Raw genomic sequence first — 17,096 nt, 5'->3', positions numbered from 1 at the left:
ATGACATGTTACGAATGGAACTATTAACCTCTGAGAACCAACTAAGTTCTGACTGAATACTGTCATCTGTTAATGCAGTTTAAACCAAAACATGCAGGTTTAAGACATCCAAATTTTGTGCGCATACATTGTTTGGACCTTGAAATATTGAAAAGAAAGCGCCAGATGCGCTGCGAGATGAATAAGAACCAAGGATCGGACATGCAAGCACGAAAAAAGCCAAAAACCATGCTGTGAAACAAAAATACAAAAATTGGTTAAAAGCGCACAAACATCTAATGCTGCAAAACGATGCCGAAATGATGTTGCAGAGCTTAAGAAATAAAAATACTGGAGACTTCTGGCGATTAATTAACAACACACAGGTGCCACAAAGGGCATTGCAAACCAGCTTGGTGACCGAGGCTGAGTGGATCTCACATTTTGGTGAGTTATACAAGAAAAATGGAAGTCACGGAAAAAACATCTGAAGTCAACTATATGGATTGGGCGTTAAACTTCTCAAAAGAAGACATTGTGAGTGTAATTATAAAGGCAAAAGGTTCTAGAGCCCCGGGCCTGAATGGGTTAACAAATTTCACTATAAAACAACATCCATAAATTTGGGCAGAAGTATGTTTAGCATTATTTGAAAGGATAAACTTGCAATGCCAGACGCCGAAGTCCTGGAAATCTACGGTAAGGTACAAGTTACTTACCTGTAACTGTTGTTCTCCAGCATGGGTCTGGCATGGATTCACATGCTCATGAATATTCCCCGTCGTCAGGCTGGGAATCCTCGGTAAAGAAAAAATCAGTTTCAGTTTCGTTTCTGAACTGTCTTTCTTATAGTAACCAATCACTGGTCTCTGGGTCATACTGCCCCCAGCCAATGACTGCCCTCTACCTAAGCCCCTCCTCTGGCAGCCATCTTCAGATTTGTTAGCACGGAAAGTGGCAGTAGGACCAAGTGAAGAGGCTCAGAGGGGTAGGAGGGAGGGTTCGCATGTTAATCCATGCCAGACCCATGCTGGAGAACAACAGTTAAAGGTAAGTAACTTGTTCCTTCTCCAGCATGGGGTCTGGCATGGATTCACATGCTCATGAATACAAGAATACATAGCAGTACACACATGCACAACCACGGGAGGTGGCAAGGCTCTACATTAAGCATTTCATCACTCAACATTAAGCATCTCTTACCTCCTCACCAGGCCCACCTTCAGGCGAACAGGTTGCGCAGCACTGCCTGGCCGACTCTGGACTCCTCCCTAGAATCCCGTCGACGCAGTAGAATCTCGTGAAGGTGTGCATCGACCTCCACGTAGCAGCCTTGCAGATGTCCAGCAGGGGCACACCAGATAGGAACGCCGTGGTAGCAGCTATCGCTCTGGTCGAATGGGCTCTAGGATGGCCGGGCAACGGTCGGTTTGCCAACCTATGACAGTGCATGATTCAGCCACAGTGCCATCTGGAAATGGAAGCCTTCGAGAGGGCCTTCCCTTGGTTCACAGGTCCAAAGTTCACAATGTTCTGCGTGCGGTCAATGTAGAACTTCAATGTTCTTGCTACATCCACGAGTGCAAAGTCCTCTCAGGTGGCGACGAAGGCGACAGGAAGAAAACAGGTAATACCAAGGGCTTGTTGAGATGGAAGTCCGAAGGCACCTTGGGCATGAAGGAGGGGTGCGTCCTCAGCACCACCCTCGTCTCGTGGAAAGTCAGGTATGGAGGTTTACAGGAGAGGGCCTAGAAAGACAGTTCAGAAACGAAACTGAAATTGATTTTTTCTTTACCGAGGATTCCCAGCCTGACGACGGGGAATATTCATGAGCATGTGAATCCATGCCAGAACCCATGCTGGAGAATTGTTCCTATTTTTAAAAAAGGGAATAGAGCATGCCCAAAAAATTACCATCCAGTAGCTTTACTGGATGTGTTGGGAAAAATATACGCAACCTTGTTGCGACGAAAATTGGTTGAGTGGGCTTCAAAATCTAACCGCGTGGATGTGAGACAAGCAGGCTTTGTGAAGAATGTAGGATGCGCGCTAAACCTCTTGCTGCTGAATTTGATCAAAATGGAGGCTCTCAGAACAAATACGAAAGTCTATCTCGCATTCATTGCCTTCTCTTATGCCTTTGACAGCATTGACCGCAAACTACTCTGGAGAAAATTGCGAGCTTGGGGTTGCCCAGATGGATTGATGGCAGTGATTAGAGAGTTACACACGGAGACCTCTATTAGAATCCGTCGGGACCAGACTGGTATCCTGTCTGCAGAGATCAAAACCTTTAAGGGAGTGGAACAGGCTGCCCCTTGGCTGCGGCCATATTCAGCCTATGTATATCGGACATTAGAGCTGCTATAGACGCTGTGAAATCTTTTCCTCCTAAGATACACAAATCACATCTCAGTTGGCTCTTGTATGCAGACGATTTAATCCTGATGGATGTAACTCCTATAGGTCTGCAGAGAAAAATAGGCGCAGTGGAAGAATATGTGAATCTGAACCATTTAAAGATCAACACAAAAAAATGCGAGATCTTACTACTCCAAAATCTTAAAATGGCAAGGAATACTACCTGTATAAAAGCATCCTGGAAATTGGGGCAGGAACCATTGCGTATATCAAGTAGCTTAAAATACTTGGGTATGCCAATAAGCGCACCATCTATGACGGACCATGGATCCCAGAGACCAAGAGAAAGTGCAGACAACTTGCCAGCCATGCGCTTGTCTTGCACAAAAAATTTGGAAAGTTCCTTCTAAAACTGGTGATGAATTTCTATCAACAGAAAGTAGTCCCAGTACTAACGTATGGAGCTGAGAACGCATTGGGCTGTCGACACGAACTATGGTCTACCCTTGAAAACATCTATTGGTCCAAAGTATTGGGACTACCTAAAGGCATGTTGACAACTTGCATACGATATGAGTTATCGTTGATATCAATACATGCTAGAACCTGCTGGAATTTGCTGTCTTTATTTCGAACAACAAGATCTATAGAGATAATTCCTCAATTCGAAATTCTGCACAGTGCAACCTCGAACAGGAATGACATTATGTCCATGTGGATCAGTTGGTGTGAAAGCCTGCTGGTAGAGTTTGATATTGAGCTAGCAATAATACACGGAAACTCAAATGCAGCAAAGACAAAAATCTGGCGGGCTGACTGGGAATTGACTAGCTCACAGAGAGTTGCAAACAAGTTGATGGTGGATTCACCAGTCGAGGCCAGGGGCTTTAATAGTCTCCAACGATACGTTGAACTGTTTCTGGACTCGAACGCAAGGAGACTATTCATGCTATTTCGCTTGAACGCCTTCAAGACTCTGCGTATGGTCGAGTAACGTAAACCTAAATGCAACTTGCAGGTTTTGTGCAAAAGAAAAGGAGACCCTTAAACATCTGGTGTTGTTCTGCTGTGAGCTTCGGTCAGTGAGGACGACTCATTTGGGACCTTGGATCATAAAACATCCTTCTCTAAGTGCAGATGAATGGTGGCAGAAAATGTTTAATGGCACGGACATGAAATTGCTAATTTCTTTTAACGTTTCTGCTAGCTGAGATTGAAAAACTGTTGAGATTGGACTCATTATAGGGTAAAGGGACTTTAATCATAAAGCCTGGTGAGAGGCAGAGCGTGGGAGAAGGGTGGGGATGGATTTGCTCAAGTTTTGTGCTGTGCGAAATTTTAAAGGCTTGTTTGTAAACCAATAAAAATGAAGCAAAAATAAAAAAATATCCTGTGATCACCATTTTTTCTCTTTGCCTCAATTCTCTTTAACAGAGTTTAAATTGTCTCCTTATATGAACCTGTTCATATGTAACCTAGTGACTCTGACTGGAGTGTGTTTCAACTTCTTCTGGAACTCCCTTGAGTCAGGAATCATTATGCGCCATCTCTATCGCTTCACACAATATTTCCCGTTACTTTAAAATTACCACAATCCCATCCCCTTAATTTGCCATTTCCCTCAATCTACTCGCCATTCGGCCATTTGACTCATCCAAAGCTCTGGAGCTTAACAGGGCGATGGGTCTTTAACCATACAACACTGCTACCGCGTGAACTTAAGGTCCTTAATCAGTAACTTTTTTTTTTTTAAAAAACCTTTATTTTTGGGATTTTACAACTGGAACATACACAACGCACCGAACTGTGTGCGTTCGAAAGTAAAAACCAACACAATAACCAACCCCAAACAAACCATCCCCACCCCTGACGCTCAAATTAGTCTGATAACCGAATGAAGCACAGCACTAACGTTGATAAATGATCTAGAGTGGCGATGCCACGGTCTGATTTCCCCACCTCTGTATTTAGGAATCGGGAGTGTCCGAGTCTGGGGATTCAGTGCTATTAAGCAGATATTGTACGTATGGCCCCCATATATCGGGTGGACGGGCATGGAGAGGCAGTGTTTTTATGAATTTGCTGTCCACGTCTTGACAGTATAGGACGTCTTTTTTCCAAGCTTCTAAGGTTGGTGGAGGGCCGCGACCCTAAGACATGGCGACTCTCCTGCGAGCCAGAAGTATAAGGGGAGAAGCCAGCCTACGATTAGCAGGTTGTAAGTATCTAGTCAGCCCAATTAGGGCTGCTAATGGGAGTGGTGTCACTGTGTAATAGACTTGGTGCACAAAATTGAAGTGGATTAGTTTATAACGGGAGCTCAGTGCGACTTTTTGAGTCTGCCGAAGCACGTAGGACCAGTCTTCATCCGGGATAGATTCTTGAATGTCGATTTCCCATTTTTGCTTCACCCGAGGGTGGAGCTTCACTGTGTCGGAAAGGAGGGTTTTATACAGATTCGACACTAGCCTACCCTCACCTTGGGCCTGGATCATCCCGTGTAATGGGTCCCATGTTGGGGGCGGATTGGGAAAGGAGGGGAAAAGCTTGCGCAAAGTGTGTCATAACCTAAAATATAGGAAAATGTCTAAGGCGGAGTTCCCACCTCAGTCTTTGGCCATCTGTAGGGTCAAAAAGGTGCCTTCCGGGAACAGGTCCCAAAAGGACAAAACTTTAATTTTGTCAACCCAGGTAAGGAACACTCTTTCATTTGTGCGGGATATACCCAGAATACATTTGATCGGCAACAATGGGGAATATCTTGTATCTATTGTGTATTTGCAGGCTATCTTTCTCCAGATCGCGTATGTGGTCAAGACCGTGTTAAGTGTGTTGTAAGGTACTGGTGTATGACTGATTATGAAGGCTCTTAACAGATTAGGGGATGCAAGGGCCCATTCCACCTGAACATGTGGTCGGACAAATTGGGTTGTGTACCAATGGCTTAAGAATTGCGCTTGGGCAGCCCAATAATATTTCTCAACGTCTGGGATTGCTAGGCCTCCGCCAGAAGTCGGTAGTGTCAGTGTAGTGTAAGCCACTCGCGCGGGTTTCCCTGCCCACAGCAGGTCCAACATGAGGCCCTTAACCCTCTGAAAGAAGGATTTAGGAAGGATTAGTGGCACATTTGTGAATAAATAAAGGAGTTTGGGGAGGATGACCATTTTAATCAGTGATGCTCTGCCCCATAGCGTTAGTGGGAGCGATTTCCATCTGTGAACCCGTTCCTGTAGGGCGTTCAGCGTTGTTACAAAGTTATCCCTATATATGTCATTATGACTGAGGGACATGTAGATGCCTAATTATCGGACCCCCGAGTTCTCCCACTTAAACCCATGGTCGTCTGGGAACACTGTGGTGCCTGGTGTCAACGGGAATATCACTGATTTCGTATGATTCGTCTTAAGGCCAGACACTCGGCCAAATTTAATCACTTCCCTAATTATTGGATTGAGATTGGTATGCGGGTTAATCACAAATAACATCAGGTCATCGGCATAAACGGAGACTATTAATTTGTGGGGGCCTAGTTGGAGGCCTCTATGTATATGATTGACTCTCAGCCGGGAAGCAAGAGGTTCCATAATCAGGGTAAAGATGAGGGCCGAGAGTGGGCACTCTTGCCTGGTACCTCTTTCCAGCTTGATACAGGTAGATTTAGTGTTCCCAATGGTGATATATGACCTCAGATCATTATATAACAGCGACACTAGCCTTATAAAGAATTTACCCAGGCCTATGTGTGTGAGTGTTGCAAAAATGAAGGGCCATTCCACAGAATCAAATGCCTTTTCTGCATCTAGAAGTTCCGCTATTGCCTGTTTGGTTTGGTCCAGAGCAGCTATGACCACGAAAATCCTTTTAATCCCGTATGTTATGCTGCGCCCTGGAATGAACCCGGCCTGGTCACCGAGTACCAGGGCTGGCATTAAGGGGAGTAGACGTGATGCAAGAATCTTCGCTAAAATCTTGTTATCTAAATTAATCAAGGAGTTCGGTCTATATGACGCACAATCTTCAGGTGGTTTACCAGCTTTGTGGAGGACTATAACATTGGCCTCACGCATCGTGGGGGGGAGGCACCCTCACTCTATTGCCTCTTCGTAGACTCGGAGGAGGACCACCATATCCGCGTGGGCTTTATAGAATTCTCCCGTAAGCCTATCAGGGCCAGGTGCTTTCGTGTTCGGGAGGGACTAGATAGCTTCAAGAATTTCTTCCTGTGTTATTGATGCATTCAAGGGTTCTCTCAGCTGGTCTTCTACCCAATAGAGTTCGGTATCGTTTAGGAAGTCCTGTATTCCTTCTTGGCTCATGCTGCCCTTGGTATTGTATAGATCCTGATAAAAATCACAAAATGCGTTGGCAATGCCTTCCTCCGTATAATGTGCTGATCCATGTGAGCCTCTGATCCACTCCACTCTGGGAGGACACTTGTCGATTCCTAATTGACGAGCGAGAAGTGCACCCGGTTTCTGCCCTTCACCATGTTGACGAATCTGGCTTCTATGCCCCAGGAATTTCAGCTCACGTTCTGCCGTATCTTTAAACACTGTTAGTTCTTTTTTCAGAGCTCCCAGGACGTGAGGCTCATGGGTGGTAGCGTGCTCGCCTTCTAAATCCTTTAATCGATATTCGCAGGTGGCCAGCTCTCTGCGTATTAGTTTTAGCATGCTGCATTCTTTTGCCATACATACTCCCCGAATGTAGCTTTTCAGCGTCTCCCAAACTATTCCGGCGGAGTTTACAGAATCATGGTTGATATCTAGAAACACTGTTAGCTCTTGGCGTAGTTCTTCAGCGAACACTGCGTCTGTCAGTGAACCCGCTTTGAACCTCCAGCTGAGGCCAGAAGATTTGGTGCTTGAGAGCGAGACTTCCAGTGTCACCATTGAATGGTCTGAGAATGTTTGTGGCAGTGTATAGCTTGCGCCCCACCTGAATGGGCCATGCGCGGAGGCCAGGATGTAGTCAATTCACGAGCTGGTGTTATGAACCACCGAGTGGAAGGTGTGTTCCCTTGCATCCTGGTTATATTGCCTCCACATGTCGGCCAGTGCAAATGTTTGGCAGATTTCTTTTACTTGGAGGCATGCCTTGGAGAGGTTTGTTCCAGTGCTCTGAGATTTATCGAGCCTGGGATCAAGAGTTGTGTTGAGATCAGCACCCCAGATGATGGTTGCAGCGTTGACTTTCCCGAGTTGGGACATCACCCAGTTAAAATGACTTGGTCTGTCGGTATTTGGCGCATATGAGTTTACCAGCACCACCTCCTTCCCGGCCAGTAGTCCTCTCACTAGTAATGCCCTTCTCTCGGAGTCTCCTTTTGATTCGAGCAGGCTGAATTGTGCTTTTCTATCAATTAGGATTGCTACTCCTCTTGCGTAGGATGAATATGATGAGAAATATCTGTGACATCCCCAGGTTTTGGCCCAGTGTTGTTCTGAGGTTGGGAGGAGGTGGGTCTCTTGTAGTATTGCAATGTTGATTTTGTGCCTGCATAGATATTGCAGTAGTCTTCTGGTTTTTGCCGGGTGGTTGCCATCGCGGATGTTCCAGGTGGCAATTTTAAGCTGGGCCATTGGCGTTTGGGTGAAGGGCTGGGCGCGGATATGCTCATGGAGTGCGATTGTAGTTGGCGGTTAGAAGCTTGAGGACAGTAGTGCAGGTGTGGGGGTAACCTCAAAGATTTCCTCTGCGGACTTGTGATACTGTGTAGCTGTGCAGGTGACGGAGGCTTCACGGGTGTCGTTGAAGCGCTAAATTCCCTCCCTCGTATGGGCAACTCCCAACTGCCCATAATGTAACCACCCCGATGAACTGAACTGTAAACATTGCAGTGCTTGGGGCGCTAGTGGCCCTCCAAATGGGGGAAGAGCTCCCAATCAGACAGGATATTGTTTCTGTGGTGCGTGTCGGCCGGGAGTCCGCCGGTGGGCTGAACCCTCCTCGATGTTTAATGGCTCACGATGGTTACGGCGGGTCTTGTCTCAGATGGTTTTGGCGTCGCGGTCTCGGGGAGTTGGGTGTGGGTCTGCAACCAGCGCTGTCCATGTATTCATGAGCTTCTTCTGGTGAAGTGAAGAACTGGATCTTCCCTCTGTGCTGAATGTGAAGTTTTGCCGGGAAAAGCATTGAATAAGGAATCTGGTTTTCCTGGAGCCTCCTTTTGACAGCCATAAATGTGCGACGTTGCGACTGAACTGCTGGGGAGGAGTCGGGAAAAATTTGAATTGGGTCACCATTGTAGTGTAATTTCCCTTTCTCTCTGGCGGCTTTAAGTATGGCGTCCCGGTTCTTGTAATTTAATAACTTTGCGATGATTGGCCGCGGGGCGCACCTGGGATTGATCTTGTGTTCATGATTCTGTGCGCTCTTTCCACAATAAACAGCTGCAAGAACGTTTCTTTCCCAAACAGCTCAGTGCACATACGCTCAATGTGATCTTCCATATTGGACTGGAGTTGTTGCTCTCTTACCCCGAGGATTCTGATATTATTTCGTCTAGAGCGTCCTTCCAAGTCCTCATTTTTGGCACAGACTGCTTTCACTTGGGTTTCGAGGGTAGAGACTCTGGCGTTTAGGGCCACCGCGCCATCATCAAGGTCGGAAGCTCGTTGCTCGACTTCATCCAGCCTGTCAGCATGCTTGTCCATGCAGTGTTGGATTTGGTCTACTTTGGATGCCAAATTGTCGAGTTTGCTTCCTAGTCCCCCAATACCAGTTTTCAGATCCATCAGGATTTCTCGTATGTCTATATTCGGGGCATCTGACCCCGTTGGGGCCTCATTGGGTGTTGGTGAGGGGGCTCCGCTGCGTGGTAGGGATTTATTAAGGGCGCAGGTTTCAAAGTTAAGTTTCTTCTGAGGCTTATCTACTTTCCCCATTATTGCTGTCGGATTGGGCACACAGTGGGGAACGGTACTGATGACTGCTGTTATTGTTTGTCCGCTGTGGCACACTATGTGGGTGCCGGTGTGGGCAGTACACAGGACCCACAGAGTCACACCGCTGGGTTGTATGTGGAGCCTCTCCTGGTGCTGTGTTGCCGCCCCAGCGGTTAGTTCCTGGGGGGGGGGAAATCGTCTGGAATCGGGTGCCCAGGCCAGTCCAAATCCGACCAAGGTTCTGGCGCCTCTGCCGCGGACACCAAACGTATCCCTAACGACCCCGCTGGGGGCCACGGCAGTGCGGAAGGGGTTAGGAAGATTGTTGCTGCAGGAGACTGTGGCTTGCTGGCTTCTGCCGAAACGCCACCCTTGGATGGTGGCTAATGGGACAAGGATACTCAGAGTGTGTTGACAGGTGGGAACCGGGCACTTGCTTCAGGTCTCCCCCTCAGTCCAGGTGTTGGTCTGCTTGTAAAGTACTGGGATGACAGGGAAGGGCGGATCCTGGTGGTTGTTTAGGCAACAGCTTGGGTGAGGATAGTCTTTAGGCGGTGTCTTCTGCCATGCACCACTGAGTCGGGGTTGTGCAGGGGTCCCGTACCAGTAGATAGGAGGACGCGACCGTAATCAGGTCAATGCTTATGTAACTAGTAAAGTCTGTGCATTGGCACTGAGAGTTGCTGGACCGCCACGTTGCTGTTCTGGGAGCGAGGGGATCGTTGGAGACACACGCGGTCGTGGGTTCTCACCTTCAGCAGCGGGTCAGTGGGCTGCGCAATCAGGACTCCGCAAGACACTCGGGCCGTCGCATGTGAGTGCCAGCTGGAGGAGTTCGCTGCTAATACTGTTTCGGCTTACTAGTGGTGCCGGCCTGAGAGGAGCTTAGGCTTCTTGCATTCACGAATAATGAAATGCGGGTGGTGGCACCCAGCACCGGTGTCTTCCGTTCGAGTGAGTCCTTCCTGGTTGGGTTCCTGGTAGGTCAGTACCGGTAGCGTGATTGTGGGGAGACCTCAGTGGGTGTTAGGAGTTGTCTGCGCCTGCCTTCGTGCTGCGTTGTAGCTCGAGGTGAGGTCCGTGCTACAAACGCCTCTGGGGCTTCCCCATGCCCAAGCGCCGCACGTTCCCGATCGGGTGCGACGGCGGGCCGCTGCAGCTCCAATGGAAAGTCAGGGGGGTTGGCGGACGAGGTGCGTTCCGAAGCTCAGATGCTTGGTGAGTTCTTACTGCGGCGTGTGCGAGGGAGCCCCCTTCCCGCGGGACCCACTCTCACAGGATGCCCAGTACCGGCCGCAAACGCCTCCGCCCTCCTACCTTGCTGTCACTCTGGAAGGTCGCGCAAGGCCCGATTGGCCACACCACCTAGCTCCGGGCCGCTGCGGGGACGGAGACGGTCCTGTCTCTGCCAGCACCCCTCGGCGCACGTCAACCCGCGTCTTGTGGCGGCCCAGTGCTATCAGCCTGGCCGTCCGCAGTTGCCGGTCTCACGCCATCCTGGTGCTGCCCTTCCCCCGCCGGCCAGCCGCAGGCCATGCAGAGGAGACCAGAGCCGTAACTCGGCAGACCCGCGGCTGAGCGAGACGAGAGTAGGTTCAAAGTGTTCTGGGGACCAGCAGGCTCCAGCCCATCAAAAGTCCGAGGCAACTTGACACCACAGAAGGAGCGATGTGCGAAGATTAATTAAGGAGCTGCAGGGAGCTCTTTAGGGAGCCGCCATCTTGGGTGGCACTCTAGCGCCCTCTCCTTAATCAGTAACTTGTCATGCAAGGATGGGATGCAGAGAAACTCTTACACCAAATAATCAGACCGTCTCTGGAAGTTGACAAAGTTTAATTCGACTGTTTTAATAGCAATTGTCTAAAACAGGGAGTTACAACGGACATCGACGGACGTTCAATCGTGCTCTCAAAGCAAATCACATAAAAATACATTTATGTAGCAAAAACTCATCATACATAATGTCATACTACGTGGCGAATAAGATAAACCTATGAGGGATTGTGGTTGGTTCAAGGGGAACATCTAAGTATACTTTCTATACGGTTTCGGGTTGTGGTTACGTTTCTACGGTCAGGTGGACAACTTAAGCCTGCCTTTAGTGCAAGTTATCCTCAACATTTATTAAGTACACAGAATACTATTGGCCCTTAAACTATAAGGCCCTTAGTTATGTGTCCCTCTACAATTGGTTGGCACACTCGTGCCATGTCTGGAACATTCGGTTCCTTAGCAGCACCTAAGTTCAGACCCAGGTGCCAGGAAGCGAACATGACTTTGCTTCCCATGCCCCTTGCCTTGAAGACTGTCTTTGAACTTAGCCTTGCAGTAGATTATCTTCTCTTGGTAATAAAGGGTAGTACAGGCACACGCTTATCACAGTTCTGGTCTGTATGCCCAACTCTTATTTCCATCCTTGGCTCACGTGACAGGTGACCGCAATTCAGTCCATTTTGCAGTAATTAATTGTCTTGAATTAATAAACTTGCCACACCTGGCGTTCTTTCTTTGCACCTTAACACGGGCTGATTCAGCGCCTCACGGTTTCTGTTCTTCAATGATAGATAACCAGCCTTGGCTAGCTCCAGCTTTGATACCAAGCCAAACAGCTTCACCCTTCAAGTCTGCGATCTCCCACTAATTCTTTGCTGCGACACACACAGCTCTCAATCCTTCTTTCTCTGTGGGTTTGAACTTACGAAAATTTGTGACACTGATGTCTCACTATACAATGGCGGCTTCATCTCCAGTCTATTCACTACATATAGCTAGCTTCTATGATACTTAGTCTGCTTGCGTTGCTGCATCTGTACATTCATTGAACGGTTTGCATTATCTGCAGTGTGTCGCACACACATGCAATCTTTTCTTCATAAGGATGTTCACGCGATTCCTTATTTCATCATCAGTTTCTATAAGGTCCATACATCTTCTTTTTCTTATCTTCTTAGTGCGTCACTCTCACTTCTTGTGATGTCACCAGCTTCTCTTTCTCTCGTTTTTATATTCCTTCAGGGACCTCTTCCATGAGATTATCATCTCTTCGGGGACAAAACACAAAATGATGGGTTGACTACCCCTACCTTTAGTCCCTGTGAGAGACCAGGTTAGAACCAGGCTAATCTAATGTGATTAAAGATTAGCCATACCACAGCTATTATTTATTAAAGTAAAAAGTTCATTTATTTAGTGCATTTAATGCAAAATATAAAAAAGGGCTCAGAAAAAAAGTCCTATATACATAAAAACAAAGACTGTGCTATCCACTTACAATCTAGCTGGTGTCTAGACACCATACCTTTCATGGTGAATAGAAACAAATATAGACAGTTCCAAAACGGGAAAAACAGTGTACAATACTGTGAACACAAGAACATATTTTTGTAACCAATTTAAGGATCAATGACCTTGATCCCAGTAGTATCAGGGTTATGAGAGCAAGTGTAGGTTTGTTCTTTTCGTATACCTCTTTCGCCACCAGTCTATTTTATTCCAACATTGTCATATAGAATATAGGATTATACATTAAACCCGAAATACCCTGTATTGTATTCTTGAATTGAGAGATAGGAAACAGATGGTACAAAATTCATATTAACAAGTCGACATATGTTTCGGCCCTTTAAACTAATCTGGAACACTCTCTCAGTGCCGTTGGTTTTAGTGATGATGGCCGTCTTCAGGACAAAATATCAAGTATTTTCAAACAGGTAATTCATACTTTCCCATTGGCTTGTGTTATGATCTATAGGTGGAAAAATATAAAATTTGTTTTACAACAAAACACTTAAACGGAGCTTCACTTTAAAAAAAACTGTGGTAATGGACAGTGTTTTCATTGTCTTTTCATCTGCTAACCTGTGTGTGACACAGATTTGTTCGGGACGTGTTAGGCAGATTATTTAATAAGATGACATCATCTAGCTCCTTAACGGATGCGTGACATACAGCGTGAGTTTCTTCACCATATCTGTAAGTAGATATATCTATGTCAATGGGATGCTCATTTAAAGTGCACACAATACTCTATCAAGGGTGCACGGCAAAAAATCTTATTTTATAGAAAAGGTACCTTTTCTATTGGCTTTTTGGCAGACAAAGTGGTGCTACTTCCGCAGTTTAGCGCTGCTAACAGGACTCTGTAGATTCAGTGTGATGATGGTTCCATATTTTAGTAGGACAACAAACAACAGCTGGAAAAGAAAATAAGCCAGCAAAGATGTCATTTCTGTTTTTATCTATAGCACGTTTCTATATTTATAACGGGCCATATATATTTTACATAAGGAGTACCATTCGAGTTGTACTTATGATATTACAGAATGTGTGTATCGCCTCTCGAGTGATGTTAAGGGCACAAAATTGTATATATATATAACCAGCGGTTTTTCTAAATTGAGGAACATGTCTTTTACTAAAGATCTACAATATCTCCTGCATGCAAGTCAAAGCACTTACATCTGTAGCAATGTTTAGTGCCAAAGGGAAATACGTTTCTCGTAGCCGGTGTTGTATGCTATCCTGCCTCCCATGGTAGATTGTGGGAGGCAGTGTTCGGCAATCTTCGGAGTCACGCCCACTTGATGGCTACAGCCATACATGCAGCCCGAAATGAAAAGCTAATGTTATAGCCCGCCTACAGCCCGCCCTCCAACATCTCTGTTCAGGGATTGGCCAGAGCTACCAGGTGGGCGTTGTTACAGGGCCTTCACTCTGTCATGGGAAGCCGAATATCATACAGTATGGTATAATATACGGCTTCCCATGTTGTTTTTTTTTTTTAATACTGTGCAAAGTCTGGGAGCCTAGCATTCGCTCAGTTGTACATTTGCGCACATGTTATTATTTTAAATGGTATAATAATAAGAAAGGTTGTACTGTTACAGTAGATGGGGCACTTAAACATGTTTTATGGCATAATTAACCTTTCTATATTTTATTCCAACATCACACTACAGCCAAAATAAGAAAGGTTGTACTGTGACAGCAGATAGGGCGCACATGTTATTATTTTAAATGGTATAATAATAAGAAAGTTTGTACTGTTACAGTAGATGGGGCACTTAAACATTTTTTATGGCATAATTAACCTTTCTATATTTGATTCCAACATCAAAGCACGAGGAATCACTGCAGGAGTCTCTCTTAAGGATAAAGGGGGAGGTTGGGCTCAGTCACACAACTCTGTCATAATGCAGGGGGGTGCATGGTAGGGTCTCCCTTCAGCATGTGTTATTGGGAAGGGAAGTCAACAGTATTTTACGTAATTGGTGTTAAGCTTGGTAAACTGTGCACATTATCACACACTGCTGCAAGTGACTGGTATGGGCTGCGCTATGTCATGGCTACAACACCACTGGGTTAATGAGGCTCAAGCCCCCTACCTAAAGTTTGGGCTGTTTGTATGGGGATGAAATGCAGACTGGTGAGAGTCTGTGTAATTCCTTTCCTTTTGTCCTCAGCAGCGCTGTTCTTCGGCGTGCATTCAGCCATCACACACTACAATGGGGCATTTCCAACCGAAAGATCCCCTTCCCCTTACAGCTACAACTATCAATTCTGTGTCTGCTTCCAAGACGGATCTATCTGATTACTGTGCCCCAATTACTATGACCCCCAAAATGTTGACTTTTTTATTTCAACCCCATTTTCACCTCATATATATGCTGGGAGAGACACGATCAGCCCCCCTACATGTATTATGGTAATTTGCATCCCCTGTCTCCCTGGGGTTAACTCACAATGACACAAGTCGTCATCCTGTTTAACGTTTAATCTGGTCCCTACCAATGTATCGGCACCACCTACCTCCTCCCTTGACACCCCCATACCTTTTCATTGTTGGGGTGCATGATATCATGGCCTGAATGCAACTATGGTAATTCACAAAACCTGTAACACACATCCTGTTTTATGTTTACTCTGGTCCCAAATGATGTAGAGGCACCACCTAGCCCTTCCCTGGATGCCTCCATACCCTTTGATTGTGGGGGTGCAAGATATCATGGCCTGAATGCACTTATGGTCCCCTGCCTCCCTGGGGTTAGCTCACACTAACAAAAGTGGTCATCCTGTTTTATGTTTAATCTGATCCCAAACGAAGTAGAGGCACCATCTAACATCGCCCTGGACACCCCCATACCTTTTGATTGTGGGGGTGCAAGATATCATGGCCTGAATACACCTATGGTAGTTCGCATCCCCTACCTCCCTGGGGTTAACTCACACTGACGCAAGTGGTCATCCTGTTTTATGTTTAATCTGGTCCCAACCAATGTAGAGGTGTCCCCTAACCCCTCCCGGAACACCCCCATACCTTTCGATTGTGGGGGGTGCAAGATATCATGGCCTGAATGCACCTACGGTAGGTTGCATCCCCTACCTCCCTGGGGTTAACTCACACTGACGCAAGTGGTCATCCTGTTTTATGTTTAATCTGGTCCCAACCAATGTAGATGCACCATCTAACCCCTCCCTGGAGACCACCATGCCTTTTGATTGTGGGGGGTGCGAGATATCATGGCGTGAATGCACCTATGGTAATTTGCATCCCCTATTTCTCTTGGGGTAATTCACACTAGCGCAAGTGGTCATCCTGTTTTATGTTTACTCTGGTCCTAACCAATATAGAGGCATTCCCCTAGCCCCTCCCGGAACACCCCCATACCTTTTGATTGTGGGGGGTGCAAGATATCATGGCCTGAATGCACCTATGGTAATTTGCATCCCCTATTTCTCTTGGGGCTATTGACAGTAGCGCAAGTGGTCATCCTGGTTTATGTTTACTCTGGTCCTAACCAATGTAAAGGCATCCTCTAACCCCTCCCGGAACACCCCCATACCTTTCGATTGTGGGGGGTGCAAGATATCATGGCCTGAATACACCTATGGTAGTTCGCATCCCCTACCTCCCTGGGGTTAACTCACACTAGTGCACGTGGTCATCCTGCTGTATGTTTAATCTGGTCCTAGCCAATATAGAGGCGTCCCCTAGCCCCTCCCTGGAGCCCCTATGCCTTTTGATTGTGGGGGGTGCAAGATATCATGGCCTGAATGCACCTATGGTAATTTACATCCCCTATTTCTCTTGGGGCTATTGACACTAGCGCAAGTGGTCATCCTGGTTTATGTTTACTCTGGTCCTAACCAATGTAGAGGTGTCCCCTAACCCCTCCCAGAACACCCCCATACCTTTCGATTGTGGGGGGTGCAAGATATCATGGCCTGAATACACCTATGGTAGTTTGCATCCCCTACCTCCCTGGGGTTAACTCACACTAGTGCACGTGGTCATCCTGCTGTATGTTTAATCTGGTCCTAACCAATATAGAGGCGTCCCCTAGCCCCTCCCTGGAGCCCCTATGCCTTTTGATTGTGGGGGGTGCAAGATATCATGGCCTGAATGCACCTATGGTAATTTGCATCCCCTATTTCTCTTGGGGCTATTGACACTAGCGCAAGTGGTCATCCTGGTTTATGTTTACTCTGGTCCTAACCAATGTAGAGGTGTCCCCTAACCCCTCCCAGAACACCCCCATACCTTTCGATTGTGGGGGGTGCAAGATATCATGGCCTGAATGCACCTATGGTAGGTTGCATCCCCTACCTCCCTGGGGTTAACTCACACTGACGCAAGTGGTCATCCTGTTTTATGTTTAATCTGGTCCCAACCAATGTAGATGCACCATCTAACCCCTCCCTGGAGACCACCATGCCTTTTGATTGTGGGGGGTGCAAGATATCATGGCCTGAATGCACCTATGGTAATTTGCATCCCCTATTTCTCTTGGGGCTATTCACACTAGCGCACGTGGTCATCCTGTTTTATGTTTAATCTGGTTCCAATCAATGTAGATGCACAGTCTAACC

General features: G+C 46.7%; 1 long non-coding RNA gene across 2 annotated transcripts in view; it reads right to left on the bottom strand.

The window, feature by feature from the left end:
• Positions 1-11,105: 11,105 nt before the first annotated feature.
• LOC138565936 (uncharacterized) overlaps positions 11,106-17,096 on the bottom strand; it is a 38,875-nt gene continuing 32,884 nt past the window's right edge. The window contains exons 2-4 of one of the 2 annotated variants that reach the window (XR_011301719.1): positions 13,300-13,420; positions 13,086-13,197; positions 11,106-12,972 (exon numbers count right to left, since the gene is read on the bottom strand). This is a non-coding gene — a long non-coding RNA (uncharacterized lncRNA). The remainder of the gene's footprint in view (positions 12,973-13,085; positions 13,198-13,299; positions 13,421-17,096) is intronic. The other variant, XR_011301718.1, reaches the window with a different exon arrangement.

Source organism: Ambystoma mexicanum, chromosome 2p, assembly GCF_040938575.1.
Source record: "Ambystoma mexicanum isolate Mex_15411 chromosome 2p, UKY_AmexF1_1, whole genome shotgun sequence".
NCBI lineage: Eukaryota > Metazoa > Chordata > Amphibia > Caudata > Ambystomatidae > Ambystoma > Ambystoma mexicanum.
Note: the sequence above shows the minus strand (reverse complement) of the source record. Positions and strands in the feature narration are given on the sequence as shown.